General features: G+C 42.8%; 1 protein-coding gene across 3 annotated transcripts in view; it reads left to right on the top strand.

Moving 5' to 3' along the window:
* The window catches only part of CHRM2 (cholinergic receptor muscarinic 2), a 192,771-nt gene that overhangs the window by 15,879 nt on the left and 157,691 nt on the right, over positions 1–19,201 (top strand). For all 3 annotated transcript variants that reach the window (XR_007768591.1, XR_007768592.1, XM_050918806.1), the window contains one exon: positions 6,345–6,477. The gene's annotated coding sequence lies outside the window, so the exon portion shown is untranslated. The remainder of the gene's footprint in view (positions 1–6,344; positions 6,478–19,201) is intronic.

The raw sequence follows: 19,201 nt of genomic DNA, 5'->3' as shown, positions 1-19,201 counted from the left end.
CCTGACTTCAATGAGAGAGTGCATATTTTTGCATCTCACCAAGTGGGTATTCACCCATGAAAGCTCATGCTCCAATACGTCTGTTAGTCTATAAGGTGCCACAGGACTCTTTGTCATATTTTTGTTATCAGCCCAGTGACTTCATTTTTAAATGCCTCCCAAACTCTGGGATGTACAACCATTCAGTTTTTGCAACAGTGATGCTATTTAGTTTATCAGTTTTTCCTTTTTAACATTTGAATATCTGAGAGAGAGCTGGCTAGAATTTTTTTCAACAAATCATTTGTTCATCAGAAATGCCAATTTGTCAAAACTGAAACTTTTTGCAAAGGAGGCATGGGTTAGACAAATTTCCTGACTTGAAAAAAGATAGAGAAAAAAGTTTTGAAATTGTTGCAATTTTCATTTTGACAATAAAAAAAATCCTGGTTTTTTTTTCAGTTCAAAATGACTCTTCATTTTGAAATTTAAGCTAAGTAGGCTGGAACTAAATATTTAACAAGGAAAAAGATGAAAATCAAAGTAAAACATTACAAAATAACTGAAGAAAATCCTGTTTTTTATTGACTTAAAATGAAAAAAAAATTTTTTTGGTTCACAAATATTTTTGAGATTTATGACTTTTATTCCAATGTGGGTTGAGAAAAAGTTCAACAACTCAAAAATATTAACAGGACAGGAAAAACATTTCCTGACCAATTCTAATATGACAATTTATGTTTCCTTTGTTTCCCTGAAAAGAATAGGCCCAGTGAAGTCATCACTGCAACATCTTCTTGTGGTGAAGACTGATTCAAATAAATCAGTCAGCATCTCTGCACATTCTCTGGTGGGCTTCCTGATTTTAATATGCTTACAGACTATCTTTCTGTATTTGCTCATCAACTGCTTTCTTCGCCATCTTATTTTCCATCTGGCACATAATTTATGTTCCTTATTTTTGGCTTCACTAGGAGGGATTTTCATTTCATGGAAGTTACTCCTTTGGCTCGAATAAGCTCTTGAACCTTGCCATTTAACTAAGCACTTTTTCTTCTTCTTGCTTGCTTTTCTTGTTCCTTTCTGTTTGGTGCATTCGTGCCTTCTCTGACTCAAAAATGGTATGCGTAAGCAGCCCGACTTTGAGTCAAAATATTTTAATTATTTTTGACTCTAGGGTCTTTAATTAGCTTACTCTTTTATTATTTATTTTTTTAACCCCCACTTTTTAAATGTAGTGTCACTGAGCTAATTTTTGGAATGACTCCTGCCCTCAGGATGATAAACTCATTTATATTGTGGTCTTTACTCAGTTGTGGCTCAACTACAGTTATTTCTCAAGCCAGCTCTTGAATAGCCTCTCCTTTTGTATACTCTAGGACTAGTTGTTCCAAGAAAGAACCATCCAAGGCACTGCGATGGGGTGTCAACCTCCACCCAAGCCCTGAATGGATTAATGTGTTAATGTGTGGGGTCAGTTAACCTTAGATGCTGCAGCCAGAGGGGAACCATGCATTGATAGGGCCTTATGACAGATGAATCCTAGCTTGGCAAGGAGCTGGGCTAGGACTATTAAGCCAGGAAGTGAGAGCAGGAAGGTGCTGCAGGGAGGAGATCTGCAGTTACTCCCCAGATGGAAAGGGAGTTGGCCAGGGACAAATAGGAGATCAAGGGTTAGAGTAAAGCCTGGCCAAGAGCTGAATGAAGCAGTCTTACAAAAGGTCAAGAAGGGGGAAATAGTTAATGGGAGCAGAGGAAGCTCCAGAAGTAAACCTAGAGAAGATGGGGTAGGAAGGAGCCCAGAGAAACAGCACCAGAGCCTGAGGCTGAGCAGAATTAGGTTCCTAGGTGTTGGAACAGAAGACTGCCTGAGATGGCATACAAACAGCTGGCTGGCTGGGACTTTATCCCAGAAGTAGGAGGCACTATATATGACCTGGCTGGAGGCTGAGTCATGAAGAAGGAGCTGAGAGAGGGATCAGCATAAACTATCAAGAGAAAGAGGTGCCAGATGGTGCAAGAGATAATTCCTAGACACAGCCACAAGGAGCTACACTTGCAGTGAATGAAACCCTTTCAGAGGCACCAAGAAATTACTTTTTGAATCCTGATGTTAGGGATGAGGTAGGGACAGGGATGGGGTAGGTGCATGTCAAAGTGCAGCTGTGCTACTGCTATCTTCTACTGGTTGAAAGGTATTTAAAGTCACTCGGTAACCTTGTATCATTGGAGTAAGTTAGAATAGCTCCTCACCTTCTCTAATTCATGCCAAGACCAAGTGGCACAGGCTGGGGGAACCACAACCAACTTTCTGACAGCCCCATCTTCTCGCAAAGTTCTGCCATGAGGGAGAATTCACCCCATAGTGTCTTATACTTGCTTTCGTACTATACAAGGTGCAAGACAGTAGTGACTCAGGCCCTGCTTTGGCAGTCTTCTCACTGTGTGGCTGAGGACAGAATGAGTGCAGACAATGAACCTCTCATTGAATGAACTTAAAAACAATCACTCCAGGTCATGGTTAAAGGAAGAAAAGCTTTAGGGGAAGGGGACAGGCGTGGGAGAAGCTTGCCCTGTTGTTTCCCATTCTGCTTGGTGGCTAAATCGAAGGCTTTGGTCTCCAGATCTGTCGCTCTGGCATCTTTCACCAGCACTAAGTTCACTTTTCTATTTTGAAACATGACTTCCTGGCTGGTGAACATGAGTGACACAAAAGAGACGGCCACCACCAAGCTATGTTCTATATTTAGTCTGACAATTTCACACCTTTCAGTCAGCTGAGGGCATGTGCTTGGGCCCCAACAGGGAGGATATACATTGGGTATCTCACTTGTGATAACTTTTCCTTCCACCCAAACATGTACCTCATGCAAGTGAGCTGTACAGTGATAGGACAGGAGGAAGTTAGAGCAGGTACCACTTTGTTTCCGACATCTATGATAACAAACACTTCTTCCATTAGAGGGAAACAACAAGTGAAGGGCTCGCTGTTATCAAACCCTCCTTTTAATGAGAATGTATCTGCAAGTCATTTTGACAATTTATACATGGGGAGGGAACGTAGAGGACTTTACCAAGAGGTTTTGACATCAGGAGAAGCTCCTTATGAGGGACATCCTACCTATTATTAATTTTAAAATTGTGAAGCAATAAATGCAAGGAAATAAGAATATAAAAGTGGAAGGAAGCAAGCAAGAAAAAACAACAATGCTTTGATGTATCCTGCTTGGAGAAAATGAGAGAATTTCTCACCTCAGGAAAGAGTCAGCGAACATGCTTTCAGTGATGAGACGCAGGTGGATGTAAACTATTTGGCCTAAGAAAATCCACAAACAGTGTAGCTCTTTGGCACCGTGACTTTGGCAATTGAAGTACCAGATAGGTTTCTTTAAAGGTTCTTAACAATTTAGTAAGTGGGAAAATGGAAAGAAGGCTAGTTAAAATGACTCAGGATGGTTAAGGCACTTGATTAAGACTTTGGAGATATAGGTTCAATTCCTGGCTCTGTCACAAATTTCCTATGGGCTAGTCATGTGATCACCTGACGCCTCAGTTTCCCAGCTGTAAATTGTGAATAATAATGTTCCCTTTCTCACATACTATGTCTATCCTGCCTATTTAGATTGTAGTCTCCTAGAGGCAGGAAATGTCTCATGCAGTGTCCTGTGCAGTGGGGCTCGGAGCTTGGTTTGGACCTCTATAAATAAACAATAAAGTAACTTTTAAAACATTTCTCATTTATTCCTTATAAAAAACATAGTTGTGCACTATAGGCCTGATCCAAGTCTCACTGGAGACAATGAGAATCTTTCTATTCACTTCTAGGGGTACTGTCTCAGTTCCCATGCTTGAATGAGTATATATATTTGTGTAGGCGACTGTGTGCTCCTCTGACAGCGCTTTGCAGTGGCATTAGTGTTAATCTGGCAGCAAGTCAGATACTTGCTGTCATCCTTGGGTGGGAGGTCAGCAAAAGAAGTACAAGAAATTTTGAAAGCAATTTAATTAACCTCTTGCCCCTCAGTGCAATAAGTATAAAATCTTTTTTTTTTATCTAGAACCTGTTCACTTGGAACAGAGGGAAAATCATAACACACTTGTGGGTTCCAGGAGGATCATTGCAGTACCCCACTGCCAACTCCAGTATGTGGTCTGGCCTTTCACTGTCTATAGGCCTAATACTGCAATCTGATCTATGATGCTGCACCACCACATGCCACAGAGCCCTATAACTTACATGTTGATCCTCTTGTCTTGGAATATCCATGAATCAGTGTAAAGAGAGTGAGGGTGGGGGGCAGCAGAGGCTTGCCTCCTCCCTGCCCTCCTTTTAGCATCCTGCTATCTGTGTGAAGCATGACTAAGCAGTCCCCGCAACCCAGAAATGCGAGGAGTGCATGGACTGCTGTTGTGAGAGACCTTAACATGCTGCAAAAGTGGCAGGTGGTTGCTCAGGGAGTTCTGCTCATTTGCATAAGATCCTCCCCTCCCAACTGCAGAAGGAGAAATGGTCCCTTGTGTAGCAAGTCGATGCAGCCTGCTGGGGGTCATGCACCCCATATTGCTATGTAAACTGGCATCAGGATTTGGACTTAGCAGGTCTTTTTTTTTTTTTTTATTTTAAAGCTCAAACTTATTAAATAAAAAGCAAAGCTGAAAACACGATGGATAGTGCTTTTTTAAAATGATTGCTGCATTGCTGACGCATGTAGTATCTCCAGGTAGTGGGACAGGAGGTCATTAGGAAGCTATCTAGGCTAGTGTCCTGCCAAATTGGCCATCATTGGTCCTGTGTGAATCATAGTCATTACTTGGCTTGTTCAGGACTGTTCTGTACAGTATATTCATATCAATTTAAAATTTTGAATAATCCTGAGTGAAAAAATGGAACTGAAAGGCTCTGAAATAAATGGAGGCCAATTTTTAAAAAAAAATGATGTCTACAGTTAGACTTCTCTAAGTTCATATTTAGGGACCTAAATCAATGGCCTGACTTTCCAAAGGACTGAACTCCCTAGCAGCGCCTACTGGTTTGAAAGGAGACCTTGGGGTGTCCAGAATTTCTGAAAATCAGGCTACGTTTTAGTTAGTTAAGTATGGATTTAGATGTGTAACTTTAGGCACAAGTTTCTGAAAATTTTGGCCACAGCCTTTTAAAGATAAATTGGTAACAGCAACATGGGCCCAGCTCCCATGGCCTTGCCTCTTGAGTCATTCACAGCTGTGCGAAGTGGATGTGACATGCTGCCATTCCGATGTGATAGCATTTTATCTCCACTTTTCACAGGTGTAGATGACTTCCCAGGGTGCAAAGCGGTGGAAAATCAGGCCCACTGTGCAGAGATTAGCAGGGCATCCTGTTCTGGGTGCAGTGCTGATTTTTGTAGGTTTCAGAAGCTAGTGGGAACTTTGCAGGCAGGTGATAAAATGTTGTTATTACAGGCCACTGTGAGTGGAACAAGAAAACTGTGTTCTTCTGACAGATAGTTGAATGACATTCTCTTCTGAGAGATGGAGATGGGGAGAAGGAAAAGGACAGGATTTTTCAAAGCTTAGCTGGGTAATGAGTGAAGTGAAAAGCATTAAAATCAGTACATAAAATTACTAAACATCCATTTTTATGAGACATTGATCAGTGTGGATAGTGCTGAGTGCTCTCAGCTTCCATCTGGTCATATCCTGCTCTGTTGAAATCAGTGGGAAAGCTCCCATTGACTTAAAGAGAGCAAAATAGGCCCATAAACTTCAGTGGGAGCTGAGCATGCTCCTAGGAGGCACTCAACACCTCATAGCAGGATTCAACTCTAGTACTCACCCAAAGTATAGATGTAAAAAATTACAGAGAAATATATGATAAGAAACGGCCTCGGCAAGACAAAACTCTGAACCTCAAAATGTTTGGTCATGTTTTTGTAAGCCACTATACAATGTGTTATATACATGCAGTGGAGTTTTGCCATTGACTTCATTAGAGCAGAGATTTCATCCTTTGCTCAAGTGCTAGAGTGCTTCTGATCAGTTGTAGGTTCAAATATGCTGTTGCCCTGTGATGAGGGGTTGGTTTGGCTGTTATAAAGACACAGGTTATTGTGGATCAAGGGTTTAGTTTTTCAAAACCCTTTTACATTGAGGGTGTTCAGGACTTTGGTTTAGCTCATCAGAAATCTCTGACTGATTTGCAAAATGTGGACCTAGATTCAGATAGTCTGACACCCCACCTCCATCCAAAATTTAGAAATTTTTCATGGCTGGGATTTGGATAGTGACTGACTTTTTATTTTGAAAGGATGGGTGAAATATCAGTTCCTCCTTCACTTGCCAGCAACCGGGACCCATGTTCAGAATGCTATGTTTCCTCACTACAGATGATGGCATCGTAAGCATCTACAGTTCGGCAGCATAGCGGAGCTGCATTGCCTTCATTCCTCGCACTGCTTAGATGCCATTGTTGTCCCTGACGGTTGCAGCAGGAGCCCAGGCCCCTGAACCCACCTCCGGGTAGGTAAAAAGTTTTGGTTCAACTTTAATTCAAACGAGGTTGGTGGGTGGGATGAAGGAAGAGCCCAACTCCCCCTGCCCCCCAAGCATTTTTTGTGGACTTATTTCCCTCGCACATTGTTAGTTTTGAATATAAGCAATGAGAGTGAGGAAGAAATTTGAGCAGCCTACATCCAGCTTTTTTTTTTAATTACATAGCTGGAGCTCAGTACCAGTGTTTTATTTCTCTCTTCTTGCTTCACTAAATCAAGCAGGTGAAATAAAAACACGAAAGACAGGATGAAAGGGAAATATGCAGTTTAGCACCTAGCCAGGAAAGAGAGAGAATGAGTAAATAAGGAACCAATTACTTATTTTGAGGGTTCACTCAGACCTGTGCTTTGGTGATCACAGAGAGTTGTTTTTGTTGTTGCATTAATTAGCTTTCCATCTCTTCAGCCCATAGTGCACTGCCGTGAAGCTGGGTTCCTTCACTGCAGCGTTAAGACGTGATGATTATCCTTTATTTTGCAATGATTAGTTATTTCACAGGTTACGTAGACCCACTCTGCAGTTGTCACACTAACTCTCTCTCCTGTGTATTGTTTAATCCTCTGCTCCCTTCTGCAGAGCTCAGTTCTGCCATAGGGCAGTTAGTGTGCGTATGCATCCTGCTCTGACTTCACTACTCTTTGAGCTCCGATTTGCAGGACGCCAATCTCCCTAAACAACAGTAGGGACTATAGTCCTGTTTGGAGCACAGAAAGGCACACATTTTAGAGACTGTTATCTCTTGGTCTGCTGTAGTTTTTCTGTCATCATGATCTGAGAGGAGGCCTCCAGTTGCTCAACAGTAAACTCCTCTGGCTAGTTAAAGGACAGCTTCAGTGAGTTTCAGAAGGAGTCTAATCCATTCCTCCACAGCTAGCAATATGATTACTGGGATATGAGACCTTGGAGGTAGTGAGGCCTCAAGGAAATTGGGAAGGGACTCTTCTTGGTGGCTTGAATAATAGTTTTCATGAACAAATTAGGTCTGATGGAGTCTCACAAGCTGTTTGTAGTGAGGGCTCCATCCAGTATTCAGCGCTCAGAACACAGTAGTCTCTATATAGGATCATCCTGCTCACATGACCTGATTTCTGTTCCCTGATTGGATGACCTAGTTTTTATAAACAGAGTAGAGCCTGAAAAGACCACTACGTTATCATTTCCCTCAGAGTGGAAGCATGACAGACAGACATAGAGAATGCTAAGAAATTTTAAATTTTCTCTAGTGAAAAGGGGAACAGGAGAGAGCATGAGATCTGGCTATGTACATAGCTAATTTCAAAACAGTAGGATGGGAGAGACAGAATATGAGACAGGTTCATTGGCTATTCAGCAGACTTTAAATTCACTTTGCTCCTGTTCTAGTCACATCAAATAATTGCTGTGAGCCCATCCTTCCTAACTGGTACTGCTATTTCTTGTCTATTCTGCCCTTCACCCCGTCCACCCATACTCCATGACATTAACAGCAGCAACACTATAGCACCTCCTCCCTCCCAGCAGCCCTCATGCATGGTGCTGATACACTACAGTGATGAAGGCTGTAGGTGGGATACAGAGCCTCTTAAGAGAGCTAGGCTAATGCAAAGGAACCCAAGGGTAGGCACAATCCCCATACTGTGAAAAACCTTGGGGACAGTCCTGGGAGGTCCCATGGGTGGGATGAAGGATGGAGGGTGTGGCTGGGGTGTTCTTATGCCCAGCAATTTATGCCTTTCCAGTGACCCATAGTGCCATTACAGTAAGGATGCAGTTTAGGTTAGCCCTCAGAGCTGAGCTAACCTTGAATGGAGAGCACACAGCAGTTCCAGCAGCCCAAGGATGAATGTAGTCCTGAAAGATGATATAGATCAGATGACACTGCAGGAACTATCTATAGATAGATAGATAGGATCACTATTACATCTATGTCACGTATAGAGGTGATCCCACAGGGAAGTTGTTCCTGCTCTTTGATTCCCCCCTTCTCCCTACCCCTGGGTTTAGCATCTGACCACTGTACTGACACCTTGCTGCAGACTCAGGAGCTGGAACAAATGCAAAGCATCGCCAGGCATGAGACCTTTCTACTGTTTGAGCATCACCCCTTACCTTGTCAACAGAGCCACTTGCAGAGCAAGGTATTATTCACGGTGAGCAAGGATGGCCAAATGTCTCTTTCATTGGCTTTCTCACTCGTCCTGCCTCTCAACAGCCTCACTCCTCCACGTACACAGCCAGTATATGCACTTCCTGAAAATACAGGACAGCAAATCTGCAACTGACCAAAAGAAATATTTTACTCCATGACTTTTAATTTAATTCAATGGAATTATAGACCATGGACAGTCATTGAAATAAATAGGCATTTTAAAAAAAGCATTTTTGTGTTCCTTTGGAGCATGAAATACAGACTATTTCTGCACGTCAGGTCATTTGATCAGAGGGATAAATGGTCTTTTTTCAGTGTAGTAATTTCTATTAGTCTATGTACTAGAAGAAGAACAGGAGATTAAGCTTACATGGTAGTGAACTAAAGGAAGCTCAGTGAGGATGATGTTTTTGCTTCTGTGGTGCTTCCCTTTGACTGTGTCAGAGTGCTTTTAAAAATTATCCTTCAATAGCCATGAGATAGGGGACTTCAGTATCCCCATCAGTAATGATGGGGGCAGAGGGAACTAAACCACAGTGAAAAATAAGATACTTATGTTAAGTTACAAACGGCAGCACCAGGACTAGAATCCAGATCTCCTGTCCCCCCTCCAATGTCCTGCCTTCCTTGTGGAGCTTTATTTATATTTGCCAGTGTAAGCTGGAATGGAAGGAGAACTAAAAGGGAGGAACGTATCTACCTTAAAACAGGTTAGCCAGGCTAAATACCATGCATCTGAGAGGTCTGATCCAACTTGGGACTGACCCTTAACCCCCCACTTCCTATCTTAGAATTCCTCTCCCCACATGTGAGCCCCTTTATCCTTGACTCCTCCTTCCTTTGACAGGACATACAATAGCCAGGCCTGTATAAATCAAAGCCTTGAATCAAGAGAGTTAGAATAGATTGGAAGTGCCAGTTCCTCAGGAAAGAAACAACACTGCTGAAGATCGGAAGAGTGATTGCAGCTTCATTACAGGGGCCATTTTGCCATTGAAACAGGTTATTGCCTGTCACGAGCTGTTTTTATTTTCCAACTCCCAACAGATGCAGGGCTTGGCCTGAAATAAAAGTGATCTATCCCTGTTTTGTACATCTCATGCCTCTTTCTCTATTCAGTGCTTATGGATACTTGCAGGGGCAAAATGATATTTCAGTTGAAAAATGTGTCTCAGTTATAGGGAGGATGGGAAGGGGAAGATGAAGATTCTCTCAGTGGCCCACACTGCTGTGTGACTGTAACAGGACTAACTTAATCACATACAAGTCTAAAGCCAGGCACTATCTCAGACCATGAAGAGAGGCTCCTGCAGCATATTCCTAGTGGAAATGTGCCCTTTATTTGGCCCACATTTGGATTCAGTCACCAAATCCTAGAGTTGGTCAAAATATCTGAATGTTGAGCTTCCAATTAAAGTTTTCATTCAAAATTCAATTCATGATGAAAAAAATCTGCAACCAATTTTTTTTTTTACCATCAAAAAACTTGAACATGTGTGGTTTGTTTTTTTTTTGACATTCCAAAATTTCAGTAAACCAATAGATAATTTCAAAAAGCAACTAATCCCTCCATTGAATCCCAGAGCAAAAGGGGAGCAGAGAAGGAATTGTAACTCCCTGATTCACAGTTCTCCCAGGGCAATACCCACCCCTACATGCTGCCCATAATCTGGGCTAGAAGAAGAACAACGTAGTGCTAAAGAATCTTTCTGGGGCAGGAGCCTCATCTTGTCTTTATATTGTCTGTAAGGCACCCACCACACAGTTGCTCCTATATTAATACCTGTTGGGCCTGTTACTGGTCGAGTGAGTACAGCTTACGTGTGTAGGACTTGATGAATGCTGTGTAACTACAGTGTGCAGTTCCAATCAGTCTCTGCAGACTCCTTTGAATCACATTTGGTCATAAAATCTAGCAGTACTTTCTGTGTAACTTGCACTTTGGTTCGGAGGCATGTACTGTGTGCACTCTGTAAATAATGATATCAGGTTACATTTTTTGTGTTGCTAATGGTCTTTGATGCTATCTCAGTGCCCTTAGTCCTAATTCGGGTGGGTAGTTTTTCCTTGTAGCCGGAATCTGCACGATCACTCACATAGGTAGGCCCATTGACACCAGTGGGATTACTCACATGGGTAAAGCCTACTAGTTAAAGGAAAGGTTGCAGAATTGGATTCCTTAATTGGACATAACATTGTCAAGGAGTTAGCTCTTATTATTTGGCAGAAATCTCCAAGCACTGGCAAGATTGTAAAGGTCTAATTGTCATTTTGTATTTTAGAGTGATATAGATGAAACTTGAAAATGACAAGGCAGTTGAAGTTGCCATTACTCTTTTAAAAATAAATTGTGTGTAATGTGTGTACTGAAATCTCTAATCGGTTCCCTGGCATTCAGGAACAAATCACTATACAAATTAATAATGAAGAGTATGGGCCAGATTCTCAATTGTGTGCATCAGGGTAGCTCTACTGAAGTTAATGGAGCTCAGCTGATTTTACACCAGTTGAACTTCTCCCCTTCTCCCACCCTAATTAACTAAAACAATTTTGCAGCCCAGCTCACTCTGAGTACGCTGCTAGCCTTTCAGATGAAAACATTCCTGTGTACACTCTATCTTGGAACAGCTCATTCAGGAAAATTGACTCATTTTGCTACTGATCTCCATCAGCATGTTGTTGCCTTGATAGAATGTAGCAGTGAATGGATTAATTAGCTTGAATGCATTGGTCTACAGTTAAAAAATCCAGGGACTGTACTGGGCTTCTTTACATAGAACAATTTGTGTTGTGGTTTTGCTTTCTTCACATACTTGGAAAGTGAAGTAGCACTCGTGATCAAACGTCATTTATTAAATGGGACAGTATTCATAAAATCTTGATGTTTTTCAAGACATAGTCTGAAACTAGTATGTACTATTGTCTCAGTCTGTCTTCCTGTTCCTTTGTCATCTTCGTTCCACTCCCTAATTCATTTATAAGAGTGGGAGTTATTGCATCACTTACAAAGGTCTTCTAATTTCAGTTTCAGGTCTAAATTCACTTCTTTAAATTATGTGGCTTTTTCTTCCCTATTTTAATTCAATAGCTGTAATGCATAATCATTGTTATGAATATTCATCATCATCACCACTCCCATAATCACAGTGGTCATTGGGGCACCATCACTGATGAGCAATCAACCAATTGTCTCCACCTCGATAATTGTGTGTCAATGCTTGAGTCTCCATGAAGTCCATTCCTATCCACTCTTTTATATTGTCAATCCATCTTTTATTCTGTCTACCTCTTCTTCTCTTCTCCTGTACTGTCCCTTAGAAGATGTTCTCGGATAGTCCAGATGATCTCGTTACATGGCTGTACCACTTTAGCTTGCACTTTTTCACAGTCGCCAGGTCTTCATATGACCCAGCACATTGGGTGATGATGTTGTGGACCTCTTCATTAGTGACATGGTCAAAATAGGAGATGCCCAGGATTTTATGGAAGTATCTCATCTCTACTACCTATATATTCCATTCAAATTCTGCCTTAGGGGTCCATGTCTCGCATGCATACAAAAAAATGGAGATGACCTGTGCTTGCAGCAGTTTCAGTTTGGATTCCAGGGAGATGTTCTAGTTTCTCCAAATTGGCTTTAGCTTTGCCACCGTTGCTGTTGTTTGGGCAGTTCTTTCCAGAATTTCTGACTTTGATCCTTCATCAGTGATTGCCCCCAAATACTTGAACTGTTTCACTGTCTCTGGCTTTTGTCCACTGGCAGTGATATGTGGGGTGATCCCATCGCTATTGAATATTATGTACATTTTTATTAAACTATTGCACATAACAAATCAGAATTAAAATAAAGTACAGCAGCATGACTAGCTTCTTCCAGATAAACTCTTAAATTTAATGACAGATAATACATAACATGAGAGAGAGGGATAAATTAAACACCCTGGGCTGAGGAAAAATTATATATTTTCAGCTTTAATCTGAAAAGTGATGGATGCTAAATGAATTCCAGAGATGTAGGCAGGTTATTATTTTATCTTGTCAAAAAAATTCCATCAAAACTCTTCCAATGAAAAATTTGGTTTTCTATTAAATGAAAATTTTCACAGAAAGTGTCTGCTTTCCTTGGAAATTTTTCAATTTATTTTTTTACTCAGAAAACCAAAAATCTCAAAAATCAAAACTTTTTGGCTAACCTTCCCTGATGTTGGGATTTTCAAGTTTTCCTTTTTTTCTCCAACAAAAAGTCACAATTTTCTGCTGAAATATTTATCAAAATTTTCCCTGGGGCAGAGGAAGAATCCCACTTTCTATCCAGTGACTACACATGACAGGAGTTGCATAAGAGCAGGCTCTCACATTAACAGTGGCCAGATTGGGTGAATGGAGAAAGAAGTGACCAATGCTAGGTTAGTGAAGGGAAAGGGAAGAGAAGTAAAGACAGATGATGTTTGTGAGATAGCAGTTGGGGAAGGAGATGTATTTGTTATTACTAAAATATAACCCGAAAAAAGACTTTGGGTCAAAATGTTGAGATTTTACTGAATAAAATTAAAGTTAAATAATTCTTAATGGATAAGGCGAGGTCTACACTTGGGGAGGGGGTGTCGACCTAAGATATGCAAATAGTGTGGCTGAAGTTGGTGTATCTTAGGTCGATTTACCTGGCCATGAGGACGGCAGCGAGTCGACCACTGCCGCTCCCCCATCGACTCCACTTCCGCCTCTCGCCACGATGGAGTTTCGGAGTCGACAGCAGAACGATCAGGGATCGATTTTATCACATCTACACTAGATGCGATAAATCAATCCCCAATAGATTGATCACTACCCACCGATCCAGCAGGTAGTGTAGACATACCCTTAGTCTACATTTAGAGTGCCTTACACGTTACCATACGGTAGATAACTTTCCCTGTTGATATGGCCAATATGGGAATTCCTCAAGTAGATTAGAACTATTCATTACAAACTGAGGCTTTGCTTCTGTGAACATCTAAGCACATGTTTAACTTTGAAACATGAGTATCCCCCTTGGCTTCAGTGGGACTAGTCACATGTTCTAGTTAAGCTTGTGTGTGTAAATTGGGGCAATCATTTCTTTTTTGTTGTTGTTGAATCACTTGCAATTTGATCTCATTTTCTTTGAATTTATTCATCAAACATAAATAATTGCTGAATAAATTGGATCAATAGGGGCTGTTCATTGCATATTTTCTTTGACTAATTGTGATTAATGTGTGGTTGATCCACTTCCGTAGCTTACTTGAGACTACTAGAGCAGGAGTGGGCAAACTTTTTGGCCTGAGAGCCACATTGGGTTTCTTAAATGGTATGGATGGCCGGTTAGGGGAGGGGGTCATGGCCCGTCCCCCACCTCCTATCTGCCCCCTGGGACTCCTACCGCATCCACCCCCCCCCGTTTCCTGACGGCCTCTCTGGACCCCTGCCTCATCCACACACACCCACTCCCTGTCCCCTGACCGCCCCGGGCCCCCCGCTGTCTCATCCAACCCCTCCTCTCATTCCTGACGGCCCCCCCAGGACCCCTGACCCATCCAACCACGCCTTCTCCCTGCCCTCTGACTGCCTCTGCCGCCCCATCCAACCCCCACTCCTTCCAGACTGCCCTCTGGGACTTCTGCCCCCATTCAACCCCCTGTTACCATCCCAACCACCCTGACCCCTATCCACACCCCTGCCCACCATCCCAAACTCCCTTGCCCTCTATCCAACTCCCCCTGCTCTCTGCCCCCTTACTGCGCTGCCTGGAGCACTAGTGGTTGGCGGCACTACAGCAGTGCCACCCAGCTGGAGCCAGGCCATGCTGCCGCCACCACACAGCACAGAGACCCGGTCAGGCCGGTCTCTGCAGCTGTGCTGCCCCAGGAGCTCACAGTTCCGTTGCCCAGAGTATGGTGCCAGTAGCAGAGCGAGTGAGCTGAGGCTGCAGGGGAGGGGGGATAGCAAGGGAGGGGCCAGGGTCTAGCCTCCTGGGCCAGGAGCTCGGGGGCCAGGTAAGAGGGTCCCGTGGGCCAGATGTGGCCTGCAGGCTATAGTTTCCCACCCCTGTACTAGAGTGAGGCTTTCATTCAGAAAAGTATCCTTATTCAGGACAGGGTAAATCCCACTGAAGTCGAACCATGTGCATAAGTACTGTCCTGAATTGGGGCCTGACTGAGTGAAATATTTTGAACTTGGGAATAATGAGGAACAAATAGCAAATCATAGAGTTCAGGTCTGAAAATTCAGACAAGTGATTACCTGTGCTAAAATTAGGGAAAATCGGGGACTTGCAAGTATTTATGCAAATACCTGGCACATGTTGAAATAATTGCAAATAATGAATAACATGACACCATGAATCAGCATGACCTGAGTGGAGTCTGCACATTTGCTTGTAAAAAATATTAATGAGTCTTGGTTTTATTGTGTTTGAGTGCTTTATTTGTGCCGAGGCTTGCTGGTCCTAAGCCCCAACACCTCTAGGTTTGTCAGTTCATAGCCCCGCACCTCTGGGCTCCCAGCCACTGCTCTCCTGCTACCCAGCTGTGCAGGCAGCAGCAACGCAGCAGTAAGGGTAACAATATCATATCATGATTGTCCTCGGTAATGACAATAATATCGTCACACATTCAAAGTCACAAGTTTAAAATTTAAAATTAAATCATTGCTTGATCCCCAGCACCTCTTTCATTACAAATTAAGCAGCAGTGTTTAACTATTCTACCAGCTCTAGAACAAACCCATAATGTAGAGGGAACAGATGGGGGCAGGAGGGAAGAAAGCGTCTAAAAACATCATCTATCCTTCCTGAAGAAATAACTCAATCTCAAGGTCTATTTCTCTGGCTGCAGCTGAAAGAAAATCATTACAGGGTCCCGGAGAGGTCATACATATAATATATAATCATACGCCCACGCAAAAGCAATCCAACTTGCTCTGTTTTTCATCTTGGCCTCAGGCCAGTGAAATATTCCTCTATAAAACTGACAAGATCTAGTCTTTGTGCCCACTCACTCAGAGCCAAAATGAGTGACTGACGCCTCCTCTTTGTTGTTTTGTATGTATCATCCTGAGGGGGAGGAAAGGTGTTTCCTGATATCCTGAATGTATTGAGTCTAATCTAATTAAAATGGAAAGAAGGAATCAAGAAACTGCAGCAACGCTGCCAGTGCATCCATGAGTCTGGTGATGGCAACACACATGACTCCAGCAGCCTGCACAAATTTTCTTAGAGGAATACATTAGCAATGACACCACTCTGTTGTTTGGTTCAGACTCTGTCTCTCCCTTTTCAGTCCAGTTTGGTTCTCATCAGCTCGACATCTTGTTTCCTCTTCTGGTTTTGTTTTAAGCTGTCCTGTATTTTTATCAGTGCCAGAGGTTATCTTGTTCCAGTTTGTTACTATTTGCCCATCTTTCTTTGGTTGCTTTTATATTTGTTGCTTTTCCTTACCTTCTTTATTTTTCTAGAGCCTTTGACTTTTTATATATTTCTCTCTTCTCTCTCTCTTCCCTTTTCTTCCCCTGCTTTTCTTCTCCATTTTGCTGCCCAGTTTTGTTTCCCATAAATGCGGATCATCAGCTGTGGTACTGGTAAATTCATCACCAACTGGGGTGAATTTCAGGGCCGGTGCAAGTATGTTTCACACCCTAAGCGAAACTTCCACCTTGCGCCCTCCCCCCCACATCTCCGCCCTAAGGCGCCCCCCCGCGGCAGCTCCCCCGCTCTGCCCTGAGGTGCCCCCCTTGCAGCAGCTCCCCACTCTCTGCCCTGAAGCACCCGCCTGCCCCAGCTCACCCCTGCTCCGCACACGAGCACGAGAACGCCGAGCACGCCGTAGCTGCTTCACTTCTCCCGCCTCCCAGGCTTGCCATGCCTAAGCTGATTGGCGCCACAAGCCTGGGAGGCGAGAGAAGTGAAGCGGCCACGGTATGCTCAGGAAGGAGGTGGGGCAGGAGTGAGCTGGGGCAAGGAGTTCCCCTACATGCCTCCCCTCCTTTTTACTTGCCGCAGGCAGCCCTACCCGTGTTCCCCTGCCCCAGTTCCCTTCGCCTAAATGCCGGCGGCGACTGGGGCGGCCGAAGATCCGGCCACCGTGGTCACTGCCAAAGAAAATGGCACCCCGCAAATGTCAGTGCCCTAGGCAACCGCCTAGGTCGCCTAAATGGTTGCACCAGCCCTGGTGAGTTTATATGCTATGTTACTGAAGAGAGTGGAATGAGGGGCAGAAGGTGGCTCTGTGCCAACTTTCTGCTCTGGCAATTCTAGGCCAGCCAAAGGCCAAAATGGCCCCCAGGGTAACAGAGAGCAGCTGCAGGCTGGCACAAAGTAGTTGGAGATAGGCCCACAAACCTGACCCTTGATTTTTTTCACTCATTTTCTTTTTGTTTCTTTATAGTTAAAAATAAGTTTGAAATTTGCCTTCATTTCCTATCTTTCCATTTACGTCCCCTCACCAATCTGCTACAGTCCCTCTGTGCTGGCTACCTGTGATGGCTGAAGCAAAGCCACGCTGGCTGATACAGATTCTTGCTTTTGGGAGGCGCTGGCATTGCACCCACCCTCCTCACATAGTATTTCCTGGCATAATTTGCACAAAGATGCTGATTCAAAGCCCATTAAATCAGTGGAAAATATCGCATTGATCTGAATGGGCTTTGGCTCAGGCTCAGAGTGCACATGTGCAGTGGTGGTTCTGATATTTGGGCCACCTCACTAGGAATGCTGAAATTTGTAGCTGCTCATTCAGGAACATGTGGACATAGTTTTATCTTTCATTTAGTCTGGCTTCAGCCCACTTCCACGCACTGCTCAAGGCCATTGATTTAACATCTCTACAAATTCAGCTTCTGAAGGAGATATGATTTCTAGGCATCTCCTCCATTTTCTCAAGCCTGTTGTGCATACTCCGCAAGGTGTATCCAAAGCTGCAGCAATATCAGGATTTCTTGGTGGCCGCCTGCATTCCACTGGACAGCCTGGCAGCCATAGCAGAAGACTAAGGAACTTTTTCCAAAGGTATCCTAAATTAATCAGCACATGGTCAGCCAAGAAAGGTCACAGTGACCCTTATGGAAATGCTGGTGCGCTCTCTCTTACACACCATATTATTGCAGAAAATTCATTTTCTTCTAAAATGTTTGAGTCCAGTATATTTCCATGTCAGATGAAGGCATATTCCCTCTTGCCTCTAAACTGCGTATATTCATTACTTTCATATGTTGGTGACTAGAAGAGAAACCCTGGGCTAGCTGCTTTGGACCAATGAATGGAGAAACTTTTTGGCTTGGATGGCTCAGAGTTTGCAGTCTGCTGGAACTAAGGAAGCTTATGGACAATAATCTCCCATAGGAGTGGTTCCATGAGCAGACAGTGAAATCTTTGCCAGGCTGCAGCAGTGAGGGGGCACTTCTCAAAGGCAAGGCTGCTCCGAAAATAAGGCATAACTCTGCAGGTGGGAACTGAAGTATCTGCTGTATTATTAATGCTTTGTGTCAGCAGAGAGACATCCTTTTATCCAAAAACAATTGGGTCATAGGTAGTCTTCCAAGATATCCTGAAATATGTCACTAGTACAGTTGGGTGTGAAGGGGGTTTTCAGTTTGTGGGAAATTATAAAATTTCAATTTTTTTCCATTCTGAAATGGAATGAAAAAAAATTGAAATTACATGTGAAATTAAATTTAAAAAATTTGGGGTTGATTAAAACATATTATTTAAATAAAATCAAAACATTTATTCCAAATCGGACATTTTACAACTTATTATATATGAGATAATTTCATTTCAAAAAGTCATTTAGAAACCAAAAAGTCAAAATGATCCATTCTGAAAATGTCCAACTGAGATGCTCTGACATTATTGAAACATTTAGTGTTGAGGTTTTTCAGATAAAATTTCATCAAAATTTTAGACATGTCTTTCAAAACTTCTTGATTTCCATTAAAACAGCATTTTCTATTTAAAAATAAATAAATTTCCAACCAGCTTTAGTCACTAGATCATTCACTCCATTGACTGGGGAATTAAAATAATTCAAAAGTTAATTGTGGTGCAGAGGGCCATACAAGCACCCAAACAGATAAATAGGGTAGACCATCACTCACTAGAATTCCTTTTTGTGATATGATATGATATTGCATGTTGCGTGCTATGTGGAATTACTGTGTGACATATCATGTTCTTGATTATCATATTCCAGAGAGTGAATAGTGATTCAGCAGCCGTTTGGATCACTAGGTAGCTAGCCCCTTTCTTTGAAGAGCCTGCTAACCTAGGCTGTTACTTTGGGTATGTCTATACTGCCCACCGGCTTGGCAGGCAGCAATCGATCCAGCAGGGGTCGATTTATCGCGTATAGACTAGATGCGATAAATTGACCTCTGAGCACTCTCCTCTCAACTTCTATATTCCACCACTGCAAGAGGTGCAGGCAGAGTCAATGGGGGAGTGTCAGCAGTCGACTCCCTGCAGTGAAGACACTGCAATGAGTAGATCTAAGTACATCGACTTCAGCTACGTTATTCACGTAACTGAAATTGATTAACTTAGATCTGTTT

Source organism: Gopherus flavomarginatus, chromosome 1 (genome assembly GCF_025201925.1).
Source record: "Gopherus flavomarginatus isolate rGopFla2 chromosome 1, rGopFla2.mat.asm, whole genome shotgun sequence".
NCBI lineage: Eukaryota > Metazoa > Chordata > Testudines > Testudinidae > Gopherus > Gopherus flavomarginatus.
Note: the sequence above shows the minus strand (reverse complement) of the source record. Positions and strands in the feature narration are given on the sequence as shown.